Here is a 15,827-nt window from a genome sequence, read left to right as displayed (position 1 = left end):
AGCTGTTATTCATCTCAAGCATCATACATGTACAGTGTATTAGTCAGGAAATAGAACCAGTAGGAGATCTATGTCTACATCTCCACATATCCAAATGTGTATCTGGATCTCTATTTATTATAAGGATTGGATCATGGGGTAATGGTGGCCCAAGAAAGGCAGGGGTATAGTTTGGAGCTTGGGTGCTAGAGAGCTGATAGAGTAGATTCCAGGCCAAGTCTGAAGGCCTGAGAATCAAGGGTGTCGAGGGCAGGAGATCTGTGGACCAGCTCATATAGTCAGGCCAAGAGAGGCTGTCTAAAGTTCTCCTGCCTTCTTGTTCTGTTTGGGCCTTCAACAGATTGGATGAGGCCCATTCATGCTGAGCAGAGCCATCTGCTGTACTCAGGCCAGCGCCAATCCCGAAGCTCATCTCTTCTTTGGATGCAAATTATCTCCCACATTCTGGAGCAGAGAGGTAAATAGATACAATTCCTAATCATCTTCCCCATGTCTATTTTGTACCCCATCCCCAAACAGACACATGTGTACAAGGTGTGGGGTGTGCTGGCTCTCTTTAACGTTCCCACACTTTTGTTTCCCGTATACTTTCAATGAGATGTATATTTGGTGTGTCTGTGTATGTTTGGTGGGGCAGGGTGGGTGGGAGAGGATGGGTGGTTTAGGGAGCCTGAGCTGGATAACAAAAAAGGTTTTATTTTGTTTAGTAAATAATATATGTGTTCTTTATTATATATATGTACACACATCCTCCATCTCTGTCTGTCTGTCTGTGTCTCTCTTTCTTATCTATTCATCCATTTATCTAATTTTTGTGTCAGGATATTATCTATATTAGTATCCTTCCCCAGTTATAGTTTCATGTGGGGAACCCTGATTTTGATCTGACAAAAATACTTCTAGAAGTCACAAAATTCTGACTCTCTACCAGTTACCAGTGAGGTAAGAATCAGTTCTGATGATCTCATTCATCTATCAAATATTAATTTAGAGCTTGTAAGATAGATGCTATGTTAGCTTCCTTACTACGCATTTCAAACTCATTTCCCCTTGCCTCCTTCCGTAGAAGTTGCAAAGGTAAACACATTTTTAGACAACCCTGAAACTATGGGTGGCCATGTAATGCTGTTCTGGCCAATGATACATAAGTAGGAAATATTGCTTGAGATTTCAGAGAAGGTCTTTGCTTTCTTGATACAATATATAGTACCATCTGCTTTACTTCTACACCCTATCTTCCGTTATCTTGCCTGGAATAAAGATGTGATGTCTGGAGCTCTAGCAGCTACGGCATGATCATTAAGTAAGACCAAGAGAATTAGTAACCATGGCCCTAATGTCCTTCACCTAATGAATCCACATACGCAATTACCCTCAGATTTCCTGTATATGCCCAGACAATTGGGTTTTCTAAGACTCACAACCAAATGGAAAATAGTGGAAAGAGGACAGGATGGAGTCTCTGGCCTATGATTTTGTGAGCATGACAGATCTATAGAAGTTGAGGTCTTTAAGCAGTGTCCTCCATAGATGTGCTTTGGAAGCTCAGGGCTCATTTCCTGCCTGAGAAATCTGGAGCACAGAGACCAATAAAACACATTTCTAACTATTAATGCAGAATCAGTGGCAACTCCAGTGTTACTCCTGCAGGCTGGAAATAAATTATGCTCTGACTCCACCAGACTGAATCTTTACTAAAACAGCATTAATACCTATTTATATTTTTCTATCAATATTTCATAAATTTGAAGAGCAACAACTTGAAAGAATTCAGATGGTTTTTTTTTCTCCGTGTGTGCTTTCAGAGCATCAATTATTGCTGTGGGGCACCTTCGGCATTGCCTAAAGCTGCAGTAAATTCCCTAGTTCTAACTTTGAAGATTTTAGAAATGCTCATAGTGGAATGTGTATGAGTTATTACTCTTGCTCTAACACAGCAATACTCTCCTGAAGAGTAAACAAAATCCTCATTCAATTTAAGAAGGAATGATAATTTTTTTGGCTTGAGTTAGAGCAGGTGTGAGTGGAAAGTGGGAGGGATGCGTGAACTTCTTAATTGTTTTAAATTCAGTGTCTCACTGAGTGAAGAATATAGATAGGTCAAAGAAGATTGTTAGTATGATATCTTTACATTTTTTTCTAAATATTTCACATTTTCTAACTCATCTGATTCTTATGAAAATATTGTTTGGCAGGTAGGTTAAATATAACTATTTCCATTTTGCAGATGGGGAGTTCAAGGCCTATAGTATTTCTTCTTGATGGACTTCTCAGTGTTCCAGGAAGACAAAACTCATTACTCACAATTGGTATAAAAATGGTGATCTATTGGGATGCCTGGCTGACTCAGTCAGTTAAGTGTCTATCTTTGGCTTAATCATGATCCCAGGGTCCTGAGATTGAGTCCCACATCAGGCTCCTTGCTGAGTGGGGAGCCTGCTTCTCCCTCTGCCTGCTGCTCCCCCTGCTTGTGCTCTCTCTCTCTGACAAATAAATAAAATCTTAGAAAAAGTGGCGATCTATTGGTCACATCTGTTACTTTGTAGTCCTTCAAGCTTGGTAATTAAAAAAAGAAAAAAGAAAACTTGACCAACTTCCCTCATTTCACTCATGAAAACAACAACAACCAAAGAATGGAAATATTCTATTTATGAGTCTATTTATATTTGATCCGAATTGAACCAGGAGAAGTAAAGAGGGAATGAAGAAGGGAGAAAGGACGATCAGAATTAGCAGCTATTGAATACTTGTTGTAGCCTGGGAGGGTGTGGGAGATATGATATATATCATCGCAGGAACTCTGGATAAGAACTTGGTGGGAGGTGCATTATTCACACCTTCCAGGTGGAGAGGTAGGCTCGGAGAGGTTAGCCACTTGCCCAAGGTCTTCCATATCATGGAAGAGTGATCATACTGGGGAATCTGTTTTCAGGTTTTTTATTTTTTTTTATTTTTTAAAGATTTCTATTTATTTGACAGAGAGAGAGAGACAGCCAGCGCGAGAGAGAACACAAGCAGGGGGAGGGGGAGAGGAAGAAGCAGGCTTCCAGCGGAGGAGCCTGATGCGGGACTCGGACTCGATCCCATAACGCTGGGGCCACGCCCTGAACTGAAGGCAGATGCTTAGCGACTGAGCCACCCAGGTGCCCCTGTTTTCAGGTTTTTTAGGTTGTGTCTCTCTAGGATTTTGTTTATTTCACCTAAGTTATCTAATTTATTGTATACAGTTGTTCATAGTATTCCTTTCTCATCCTTTAAATTTACATAAGGTTGGTAGTAATGCTTCGTGTTTCATTTATGAGACAAGTAATTGGAGTCTTCTTTTTCTTGATAGTGTGGTTAAATGATTGTCAATTTTGTTATCTTTTCAAATAATCAACTTTTGGTTTTGTCAGTTTTCACTACTGTTTTTCTATTCTCTATTTATTTTATTTTGGTTCCAATCTTTATTATTTCCTTTCTTCTACTTGCTTCAGATTTAGCTTTCTTTTCTTTTTTTCAGTGTCTTTAGGTAGAAGGTTGGGTTATTGATTTGAGATCTTTCTTTTTTTTAAAAGGATAGACACTTATTATAATTTCCGTCCAGATACTGCTTTAGTAAACATTGTTCCCCAAGCACTACTTTAATTGTATCCTATACATTTTGCTATATTCTTTTTTGTTTTGTTTTCATCTCCTCAAAATATTTTATAATTTTGCTTGCAATGTCTTCTTTGACCTATGGGTAACTTAGAAGGGTCTTACTTAATTTCCACATATTTGTGAATTTCTCAAAATTTTTTTCTGTTATTGAGTTCTAACTTCATCCCATTGTGGTTTGAGAATAGTCTTCGTATCCTTTCAATCTTTTAATTTTTATTGAGTTTTTTTTTTTTAATGACCTAGCATATGGTCTGTACTTGTGAATGATCCATGTGTGCTTGAGAAGAATGTATATTGTGCTTTTATTGGGTAGAATGTTCTATTGTTGTTAGGTCTAGTTGATTTATAGTGTTATGGATTTTTCTATGTATTTGTTGATCTTCTGCCTGGTTGTTGTATCCACTAATGAAAGTACGGTATTGAAGATTGAATTGTCTATTTCTCCCTTCAATCAGTCATTTTTTGCTTGTGTATTTTGGAGACGCTCTTATTAGGTACACATATGTTTATAAATGCTTTATCTTACTGATGGAGAGATACATTTATTATTATAAAGTGATTCTCCTTATCTCTAGTACCATATTTTTGTTTAACGTCTATTTCATCTGGTATTAGTATACTCATTCTAGCTCTCTTATGGTTGCTCTTTTCATGATGCAACTTCCATTGAAATGAGCTGGAGTGTGAGGTGATGGAGTGGGTCATGGCTCAAATGCCACTGATTCTTGCTGTTCTTATCAAGATTGATTAGATTTTCTTGAATGAATTTTCCATTTGTTATATGCCATTAGGACAATTTACAGAGACTTTACATTATTTAAAAAATAAACTTCACCAGTTATGGTTTTGTTGGGGAGATGACCCATGGAGATCTTCACATTACTATTGTAGGAGTTCTCCTTAAAATTGATTTTAATCTCATCTCCTTCTTCTCTCCACCCCCATCACATACCTTTCCTTTCAGATCAAAGTGGAACTTAAAAGACCCGATGTGGGGAAAAATATGGAATCTCCTTTTTCATACCTCCTCCCATTTCTTTGTCTATATCTGGGAGAAAGGACTAAGGGAGTGCATGAATGTATATTTATCTTTTTAATGTAACTGGGTGGTTTTATTATTATCTTTTAATAAGTTCTTTCAATTTCCCCAACTGAAGGAAATGGTCATTTTGTGTCCTCCATGTAATGGCATCCAATCCTTGCTTTTTCATTAGGTGTGTTTGTGTGTGTGAATTTTGCAGAGGGGTCCACGGAACCTCCCTACTTCGTGTTTATCTGAAATAGGAGACTAATATCCCATGGGTTAGTGTTCTTTATTCTGTATTCCAAAGGTCTCCAAATTGATCTCAGGAGACCCTGCACTCTATGCAGCAGCAAGGATGGGGATCTTTCCAGGATTGAGTAGAACACGAATGCCCCATTTCCAAGGGTCCGCCTTACCTGAGTTCTCTCTTTTGCTGGGGCCTCATTATTGGGTGTTTGATGGGATACCAACGTTTTAAGCAGAACTTGGTTTTAATTTAGTACTTGAGTCTAGAAGATTTAAATGGTGCAGAATTAAATCAAGTCTAATTCTTAAAATCAGTAACAAAGAAAGGATGGATATGGTATCATAAAATAAATGATAACTTCAGTATCAATTTAACAAAGATGAAAATTGTATTCCCATTATTGAAATGTTACTTAACCATTCAAGTGGAACTCTCAAATTCACTATACTGTATAAACTACTTTATCTTTCTTTACTTGGGGGAGGGTCGGCCTTTTTGTTCTATTCAAGCTTTCAACTGATTAGATGAGGACCGCTCACATTAGGGAGGGCAATCTGCTTTACTCAATCTACTGATTTAAATGTTAATCTCGTCTAAAAAACACCCACACAGAGACACCCAGCATAATATTTGATCAAATAGCTAGGCACTTTGTGGCCTAGTCAAGTTGACACATGAAATTAACCATCATGCTCCCTCCCTCCCTTCTTCCCTTCTTGCCCCATCTTCATGGCTGTAGTTACCTAGAGTTGAACTTCTGTTGCACTGAGCTGGGTGTAGAGTGAATGAGCAGGTTGTAGCTCAAATGCCATGGATTCTTGCTGCTCTTACCAAGATTTGTTAAGTTTTTCTTTCTTTCTTTCTTTCTTTCTTTCTTTCTTTCTTTCTTTCTTTCTTTCTTTTTTTTTAAGATTTATATATTTATTTGAGAGAAAGAGAGAGCCAAGGGAAAGGAAGAGGGAGAAGGAGAGAAAGAATGCCAAGCAGACTCCCCACTGAGCGCAGAGCACAATGCAGGACTCAATGGGGCTCAATCTCACAACCCTGAGATCATGACCTGAGCTGAAGTCAAGAGCTGGACACTTAACCAACTGAGCCACCAAAAATTAAATTTTTCTTGAATAAATTTTCCCAATTTACTATAAGCCATTAGGAAAATTTTAAATGCTTTGGATAAAATGGAATTCATTCTCCCTCCCTCTTTCCTTCACTTCCTCTCTTCTTGCCAGAATTCCTTCTTTTCACGTTGACTTCCTTTCTTTTCTTTCTTCCTTCTTTTCTTTTTTTCTTCCAACACGGGTTTATTAGGGCCTCTAGCCCTATCATAGTCTATTAAGAGGAAAGTAATTTATACAACCATCCTTGTTTATCAAAATCTTTGGGGAAAAAACTTGTAAAGATTGGAGATCTAAGAACTCTGGAGGTGGGAACTGAATGACAGCCCTTGGATTCCCAATGGGAAGTGTGGCCTGGGAAAGAGGTTTACAATGGTAAGGGTCAGCAATATTTGTCTGTTTATAATGGAATGTTTACCTCAAAAGTCATCTGTATTCTGTGACTTAGAGGAGAATACTCTACTGGAAATTATGCATTTATTGGTTTCAGTGTTCCAGATTTGGTCCTGATTTCAAGATTTTAATTATTTTTAATTAATATACATGACTTACACTGTTGCCTTTTCTTTTTAATGAATTTAAATATTGGTCTACACCAGTAACCAAAAATCTAGTAATATAGTTATTGTCCTCTGCAAAAAGTGGGTTTTTGTTTTTGCTTATAACTTTATTGAATATTTTTATGCTTAGATGTAAATGAAATTTCATTTTAGAGATATTGACATTATATATCTTAAAGTAGTGTTTTGTTTAGATTTTGCCTAAATTATTTGTGCTGCTACATCAGAAAATTGAATAATGATTTTGTAATTTTCTTTATTAAAAATAGCTGAAGCAGTTGTTTTGAAGCTAGTGGTATATGAACCATCTCTAATTCAACATGTTAATCATGGATGCTTGGGGGGAGTATTTTGGAATCACAGTATTAAGAATAATCATTATCTCCTCAAACAACAGGCATTTATTGTGTGTGTGTGCGCATGTGTATTTTTGTTCAATTCAAAAAATGGAGATTAAATGTCCTTTATGTCCAAGGACGTGTACCAGAGACACAAAGGTCTTCCATCAATTTTCAGACTACTTGGAGAATGGGGGACATCTAACTGAGATGGTAGAAAGTCTAAGAAAGTTCCTTCTGAGGTTGGAATAAATACTAGAGTTTTGGAGAAGAGAGTAGTGCAGTTTGTTTCAGGGTCCAGAAAATGCACAGGGGAGGTGATACTGTAATTAGTAATATTTACACTTTAAGTTGGAATTAATTGCTTCTGCTTCCATATTCTCTGCATCTGTGTTATTGTGGTTTTTCATTCAGCTTTAGCATATTTCATTATTTGTATTTGCTTCTCTGACTGTTTTAAAGCTTCTTGAGGACAGGGACCCTGTCATAATCATATTTGCTCCAAGCACTTGCTATTCCTTTGTATCCTTTCATCGAATCCCCAGGGTAGTGGCTAAGCAAATGTTTGTTTAATTCAATTTGGAGCTATTATGAAGAGAAAATTATGCAGAAGCTCAGAGCTCTAGTCCATATGAGTCAAAATACCTTTGAAAATAGGGTTTAAGATTAACAGATAAATCCTGTGGAAGTAATTAACACTTTCCTCTGAAAAGCAGTCAGGGCCCAGATAGATATGAGGTTAGAAGCTGTGAAAATATTTTTGAGTAGCAAGGGGGATATGGCAGGACACACTTGTTTACAGACACACAGGACAGAAAAGGTGAGCGGTGCTCGTTACAATTAAATAGTGCCTGGAGGTTTTAATTTGTACCTATGAGTACAGATGAGTTTTAGCTTTTGCTGAGGATTAGCTATAGTGCCCACCAACCTTGCGACCCTGTGACATAAGATATGAAGAGATAAAGAAGACTTGGTTTCTGCCCTCAAGCAGCTTTTCAAAATGTGTTCTCAACAGAAACATATTATCAGCATTGTTTCTCTTGCTTCTGCCTTCCCTGTTTTTTGTAACTAGGGCTGTTGATTCACACCCCCCCCCCACTAGCTATTCCTGATTCTAAAGCTAATATTGAGTGAGGCAGACATATAGCCTCATTTTCACTATTTAGGAGGACTTGAAAATGAGTCTCACCCTGGGACCTGGGATCCGGGACTCAGCCCAGCCATGGGCGCTGGGCTCCATTGCTTCCTTGAATCTTCTCCTTAAGTTAGACTTGGGATGGCAACTGTTTTGTTGTCACATGGTTAGAGCTATATATTATTTACTACTCTCTCTTTTACCTGGTCTGGCACCTTTGTTCCCTTAAGCTTCTGCCTTAGCCACAAGAGTGTCAGCCATGTATCTCTCTGCCCATTTCCTCTGGCTCTCTGGCCCCAAATACCAGCCTGTTTGGGTCCTTGCAGTCTCTTTTTCTGAGGGCTGGGCACCATCCTGGTACAACAGACTGCAGGCCCCAACTCTGTAGGGAATGGGAAAATCTCCCAGGACTGCCATTACTGTCTTCTTCCATTTCTGAGATTCTCTGCTGTACTCCTTTTGGAATTGGCCATTTCTATGTACTCTATCTGTAAGACCTGACCACCCAGGAGCAATGGTTTCCTGAATCGTGCCATATTTGTTGTATCCCCTGGATTCTAAGCCTTAGACTATCCAGCTGCCTTTCCCTGGGCCAGTCTTTGGAGCTGGACCAGGTTCTGTGCTATCCCCACCTCCATTGTTACTTTACCTGCTTTTTCTCCTCTTTCCTCCAGTTCCATGTTTCTGAGGACCCTTCATACTTCAAGGTCAAGTCCAAGTAGGTATTGCTAAATTAATCTTCTTGTATTAAATGATGCTTCTAATCTAGTTAGAATAATTTTCTTAGCAGATGTGGATACATACACACACACACATGTGCACACACACACACAAACACATGCATTCATCCATAGTCCATCCTCTTTAAATATTAACTTTGTGTCCAAGTGTTGGCATTTCTTTTCATCCATCCATCCATCCATCCATCCATCCATCCATTCATCCAACAGATATTTAGTAAGAAACTACTGAATTTAAGCCATCTGGCTCAAATGATTATTGGTAAATTCAAGCCATATAGACACTCTGAAGATAAAACTCTGCTAGCTTTAGAATTTCTAAGATGACCACATGAATTCTTTAACTTTTGTGCTATATAATTATGAGTGATAAATTCTAGACCATGAATGTAACTTTAAGGCTAAATGTATTTTAAGTTCAAGTAATAAAAATATGATCTCCACTCTATTATATGGGATTTTAAAGCTAACTGTTATATATCAGGTACTTTACATATTTTATGAGATAGGTTTTATCATTATCCACAATTTAAGATGTGAAAATAAAAAAATGGAAGCTCAGAGACAATTAAATAACTTGCCCAAAGTCAATTGTCAGAAAGCAGTGGAGAGAGATTGTATCCTTAGATATTTCTAGGTCTATAGTCCAGGTTCTTACCATATCGCCTCTCTAATATTTAATACAGAATAAAAACATTTGAATTTTTACAATCTGATCCTATTAGAATATCTTATTATATTTACTTTAAAATGGTTTCATTTTTATTCTTCCTGTTAAGTCTATCATAGAAACATTATATGGTCACGTCCAACTCCCACCAAGCCCCCAGAATTTGTCTAGCATTTAAATGATCAGGATACAGCTAAAGAAAGGGGTTTGATGAGTAAGGGGGAAAATGTATGGCTTCCCTGTGGCTCAGGAACTTTACCTGTGGTCTAGTATCTCAGCCCTTCATTTAAATTTTAAAGCTCTGAAGTTCTACCAAATTCTAACAAAGTTTCCCATCTCATGGCAGGAAGAGGTGGTATGAAGGCATATAACTGCAAGAAATAACAGTTGCTGTTTTTTGATGAGAGAAGGGATGGGAAAACTACAAAGGCAGGCAAAGGGACTAAGAAAACTAAGAAATTTAAAGACCCTTTATTGTGAGACACTAGTAACACATGCCTTAAAAAGGTATTGTAGGATAATTGCCTCTTTACAATGATTGTGAAGGTTGCTGGGATGTAGGAACACACATGATGATGATTTTGGGAACCATGTAAAAGATTAAAATATATTCCAATTCTTTCTCTTGGAAGGCAAGAGAGGGTGTATGACATATGAGAGCATTGAAATCCAAAATGGCTTTAGGACTTCAAGGAATAAACTTCATTTTCTGAAAAATTACACTCATTGGGAATATGCATCCCACGGCTACTTCTTACCCTCTCTGTGACCTTCGGAAAGTCACTCAGTTTCTCAGAGACTGTTCCCTCCTCCGTAAAATGAGGCTAATAATAACAACGATGGGTTAGTTGTGACGATTAAGTTAGATCAAGGGCTAACACAGCTTCCAACATATGGTAAGTACCTAAAAAAGAGTTTGCTATTGTTTTTTAGGTTCTGTCCATTTGCATTTTGCATTTACTTGGATTCATGGATTTAGGTTTTTGCATTTTAGAGCTTAAGAACATTTATCTGCAGAGATGTGTTTATTAGAGTTTGCTTGTAGTATCTTGAGATCCATCTTTACCTGAGTTTCTCATTACTTTTTACAATTACATGAGACTCAATTATGTTTCTCTTCTCTTTTTTTTGTTGCCCAATCACTCCACAGGAACCACATGGCAGCCATGATCTAGTTTAAAGAACACTAGGCCAGCCTCTGGAGACCCAGATTTCATTTTGTTTCTGCCAGTTACTCACTGTGTGAACTCGGGTAAGCAGCTTAACTTCTCTGGGCTTTTTTGAGTCTGAGTTTCTCACTGATATTCCTATCACCTTCTTTTATAGCATTTTCTATTAGTTTTTGGAACTATTTAAACGCTTTCTTTGAATACATTTAAATATATGCATAGTGTAGTGTTGAAGTACGTGGGCTCTGGGGTCAGTTTGACCAGCTCCCGCACATGCTAGCTCCGGGAAGGTAGGCAAATTACCTAACTTGCCTGTACCTAGTTCTACTTATTTGAGAAATGGGGATAAAAAGGATCTACTTTGTACGGTTATTAGGAGGATTAAAAAATGACTAACACGCCTGCAGCATTTGAAATCATGCCTAGCAGGGTATAAGCCCCATAAGGGATATGGAGATGAATACATTTTTAAAGAGCCTGCAATTTACTGGAGGAGATTAAGGCATATATCAAATAACAAGGAAGAGTATGATATATATTCAGTAGAGAAGAAATTGAAGAACCTGATGGAACACAGAGGAAGGAGCAATTAATTCCTACTGAAAGGACCAAGGAAGGTCTCATGAGTCAGGTCAATATTGTCCGGGCCAGGAGGACTGAGCTGGCTATCAAGGGAAGGGTTTCTTAATAGAAAGAATAAAAAGAGTCAGTGAAAAAAACCCAGAAAGTACCTGCTGTGTAGCTCTTTTTAGCTTCAGTGTTGATGCTGAGTGAGGGTGTGTGCCGAGAGATGAAGCTGGGAGAGTGACCTGGGATGAGATCAGTAAGGGGTTTAATGCTTTGCTGAGGAGTATGGGGCTGACGCTACCGGTATTAGGAAGCACTGAAGGTGGTCATTGAAGCGATATCATCCCATTTGTGAACTAGGAAAAAGTCTCAGATGGTTCTGTTAAGGAGAAAGTAGAGGAAAGGGAAATTGAAGTCAGGGAGAACATTTAACGGCTATTGGAATAGTCTAGTAAGAGATTATAAGGGTCTAAATTGGAGAAGTGTTTGTTGGGATAAAGAGGAGGGCTAGAATTGAGAGCTGGGAAGGTAGGTGCTGTCTTATAAACTCTCCTACGTGTCCATCATTTCTTTTTCCTCCCTGCTATGGTTCTTTCTGTCCACCCTCCCAGCTCCTGTGGTGTTCTCCGTATGGTGATCTACCTGTGCTCAGTGGCCCACGTGTATCTAATCATGGAAGAGTTCAATGGCAAGCCCTCAGTGAGCGAGGAAGCCAGGAGCTTGTGTTCCCACATGTTTAAGGGAGCGATGCTTGAGAAGCAGAAAACAATCACACAACAAATAGCTTTTATTTATTGGGGGAGAGGCTTCCAAGCAATAATTATTCTGAAAGGCTTCCTTTACTTACAGGAACCCAACTATTGAAAGATGCATTTAAACCTCTTCATTATATATGTGCAGTAGATACTGCGTAGCAGGAATTTTGTGGGGGGGCATTTTGTAATGCAGCATCTGTGGTGTGGAGAGCACTGTTTTTCATCGTCGGGGTTTGTGTCATAGCAAATAGGAAAGGGACCATCTGGATCAAAAGAAATAACTATTGTAGACAGCACCTATGTATTGCAGGGCAGATATTCTCTTTGCTTGAAAGAATGCATTGTAAGCAATTGAAGGTCATGGGGATTCTCTTTAATTAGTTATACCTGGTTTGACAAAAGAAGGTGAAATTCATGAATCTGTGCAAAATACAAATCAGAAACCAATCCGTGAATACTGCAACAGAATAACAAAAGGAGATCAGAATCAGGTAGAAACAAAGTTAACAGTTTTCGAGTGACAGTGATACCCTGGTGAAAAGAGACTGTTAATGAATCCTAGAACCACAGTGTAGCAGTTATTCCCCACTGACATATGTGAGTATGTACACCTACACATATCTATCTATCTATCTGCATAGGTGTATATACATCATATAATACATAATGTATGTAAATAAAAGATAATTCATTCAGCAAGTGTTAACTGACCACTTACTGTATGCCAGACACTCTCCTAGGTACTACGGATGAAACAGCCAACAAAAACAGATCACATCCTAAAGAACTTATATTTAGTAGGGGAGACAGACAATAAATACACATGAAGTCAGGTGATGATAAGTACAAAGAATGAAGAAGAGAACTCATTAAATGCAGAATGAGTAGTCGAGGGAAGGCTGTGTTTCATATAATATGTCAGGAAGGGCCTCCTTAGTAAGGTGGAGATTTGAGGGAAGGCTTGCAGAGACGTGGGAAGGAAAAGTGGTCCCGCCAGAGGGGACAGGAAGTGACAAGCTCTGAGTGAGAGATCTTGGTGGTGTTGGGGAACAGCACTGAGGCAGGGTGGTGGGAGCAGACAGAGGGAAAAGGAAATGGTAGATGGGGTGAGAGGAGTAGCTAGGTTTTTCAGGCCCTTTTAGAGCATAGTAAGGACTCTGGATTTTATTCTGAGTGAGATGGGAGGCTTCTAGAAGCATACTATAATGCTAATCACATAGGGTTAAATTTACTACTTCCATCTAGTACTTTATGATCCCATTTTTGCATCTATACATTTCTAAAATTAGGCATGTCCCCATCTAGCCCGCTTCTGTCCTGCTGGCCTCCTTCTCCATGTGCCTCAGCAAAGGCAGCTCTGGATTCTGTCCTGGAGTCTGCCACTGTATCCTTGGATAGTTTCAGTAAGTTACCCTTCTCATTTGGTACTCTGTCAAAAAAAAAAAAAAAAATGGAAATACTTTCACCAAACTCATGTTATTAAAGATTTAACAAGAAAAAAGATATAAAAAATGTCCAAACTCATACTATTACGGTATTCTTTGTCTTTACACAGTTACCACAGGGCTTAGTATGCAGTAGGCACACAATAAAGGCTGCGGCATTGAATTAGAAAGTTAAATGAGGGGATACATGAAGTGTTCTCTAAGTTTTGTTAGGGCTATTTTATTCACTGAGCTCAAAAGATATTCTTTTTGGGGTGTATGACTCTCATTACCCAGAAAGTTGAGTTATTTTTGTTTTCATAATGCTTCTCTAATACTCTTATTAAAGAGCTTATTTTACTTCTTAGAGAGTGAAAATGGTTCATTATACTTAGATTTGTACTTTTCACGATGCTACAGATAATATATATTTAATTATCCCTTTTACAAAATTTTGCTAACAATTTTAGAACAATTTTAAAGCTTTGCAGAATGTTCTGTGTGATACTTGTGTGTGTGTGCGTGTGTGTATGTGTACTTTGAGTCTAGCTTCTGTAGTAGATGTGTGCAAAAATGGTCAGAAATTCTTTTTCTTCCTATGTGCATGTCCCTTTGATGTATCTTTGCAACTCCCATGAAGCTGGTATCTGTTCTTTATGTCTTGGATCCGAACTTGGCCCCATGACTTGCTTTGCCAATAAAACATTAGCATACATGACACAAGCAGAGCCTGGAAATTTCCATGCACAGGGCCCTCCCTTGCTGCTCTTGGGAGACCTGTGGCCACTGGCCTGTCAACAAACTTACCTGCTGGCTGATGAGTCGCATCTGGCCAGTTGCCTCCTTTGACTCTGCCAGCAGCCAGCCGACTACCAGACATGCCAGTAATGCTCGTGTCGGCCCCCTGACACATGATTGAGCCTGACCAACAACAAACACATGGACCAGAATAAACCATCCCAATTTGAGCCGAGCCCAAATTGCTAGTCCACTGAACTGTGAGCAAATAAATATTTTAAGTGCTAAGTTTGGGGCAGAAAAATCTAACCAATACAGCTCTTATCCCTATTAATTGTTTATATTTTTGTGAAGTGTATTTTCTCTGTTTCTTTTTCCTCCAAAACTCACTGTAGTAGAGACAGTTAGTCCCCCAACATCCATTTTCTCTTATTTGTTTTATTAATAGACCTTTCCCCTTCCCCCACCTACACACATTTGAGTTTTATCTGGGCTCACAGCTGTCCAGCCTGAGACTAATTTCCCTGCCTTTTTTTGCACCTAAGGTGTGGTCATGTGGCAGTATTATGGGCAAATGTGACACAAATGGACAAAACGTGTGCTAAGAAAGCTGCTTGCTGTCCACTCTTTCCCCCTCTCATTTTTTCCTCCAGGCTGGGAAGTAGGGTAGCCTCAGAACAAGAGATGGAAGCCACAGGTTAAAGATGGCAGAGGTAACCCACTAGCTTGGGTCCTGGGATGACTTTGCAGATCGTGCCTCCTTACCCATGCTGGACCACTGCCTACCACTGGTCTGCTATGTGAGGGAAAAAGAAACTATCTTCTTAAACATGCCACTATATTTTTGGGTCTCTTTGTTATAGCAACTTGACTTGTACCCTAACTCATACATAACAAATACTCAGCAGACACAAACTCATAAACACACGGTGTCTACCATTTAGAACTCAGGAGCTCAATTAATGTTAGATTCATGCAATAACAGTTACTGATTTCCTATTGTGTGTTAGGCACAGGGTTGCATAAATAATGGCTTTTTTTTTTTTTTTTTTTTTTTTTTTTTCCCAGGAGCTGACGAATGAGCAGGGATAGAAAAAAAAAAAAAACAAAAAAAGGAATTAAAGGTGACAAGTACTGTACCAGAGGACTCTGTCAGGGGCAGTATCCAGAGAAAATGAAAGGATTTGGACATCTTTTAAAAGTTTGTTGTGCTAGGATGAAACACACATCATGAAACGAAGCAGCCATTCAATGCACCTGTACAATTACTTTCACAGAATTTGGAGGCCTCCTCTCACTTGTTTCTGGGTCACTGACCTTGAGCTGGGGCGGGGTAGGGGGTGGCCACTGGCTTACTGTTTTCTCACTTCAGACTTCCAACACTGTCTTTTCAAAGGGTTTGTGTGTTGGGTATAGGGGTGGCAGTAGGGATGGAGGTTAGGTTTAGAGGATTACTGACAATCCTGTAATAACTTTTGAAATAGCTTTTCAGATCAATTCCCATTCATTTCCCACTTTACAGAGAAAAGAGGACCAGGGAAGGATCAACAGTTATGAGAAAAACGAAGAGGAAAAAAACGCCACTAACCACACCTGGAAATGGGAAATATCTCTTTGTTCCTGTGCCCCATTCCCCACCCCCCACCATATCCTGTGGCTTATTTGTGTTTTCCTTCTATCAGCCACAATGGCTTTTATTTTAT

The 15,827-nt window shown here is 38.8% G+C and overlaps 1 long non-coding RNA gene across 1 annotated transcript; it reads left to right on the top strand.

The window, feature by feature from the left end:
- Positions 1-355: 355 nt before the first annotated feature.
- On the top strand, positions 356-15,378 carry LOC117796275. Its single transcript, XR_004620650.1, has 4 exons — positions 356-457; positions 8,736-8,779; positions 10,622-10,723; positions 15,193-15,378. It is a non-coding gene; the product is annotated as an uncharacterized LOC117796275 (long non-coding RNA).
- Positions 15,379-15,827: the final 449 nt, after the last annotated feature.

This window comes from Ailuropoda melanoleuca, chromosome 15, assembly GCF_002007445.2.
Source record: "Ailuropoda melanoleuca isolate Jingjing chromosome 15, ASM200744v2, whole genome shotgun sequence".
NCBI classification, from domain to species: Eukaryota; Metazoa; Chordata; class Mammalia; order Carnivora; family Ursidae; genus Ailuropoda; species Ailuropoda melanoleuca.
Note: the sequence above shows the minus strand (reverse complement) of the source record. Positions and strands in the feature narration are given on the sequence as shown.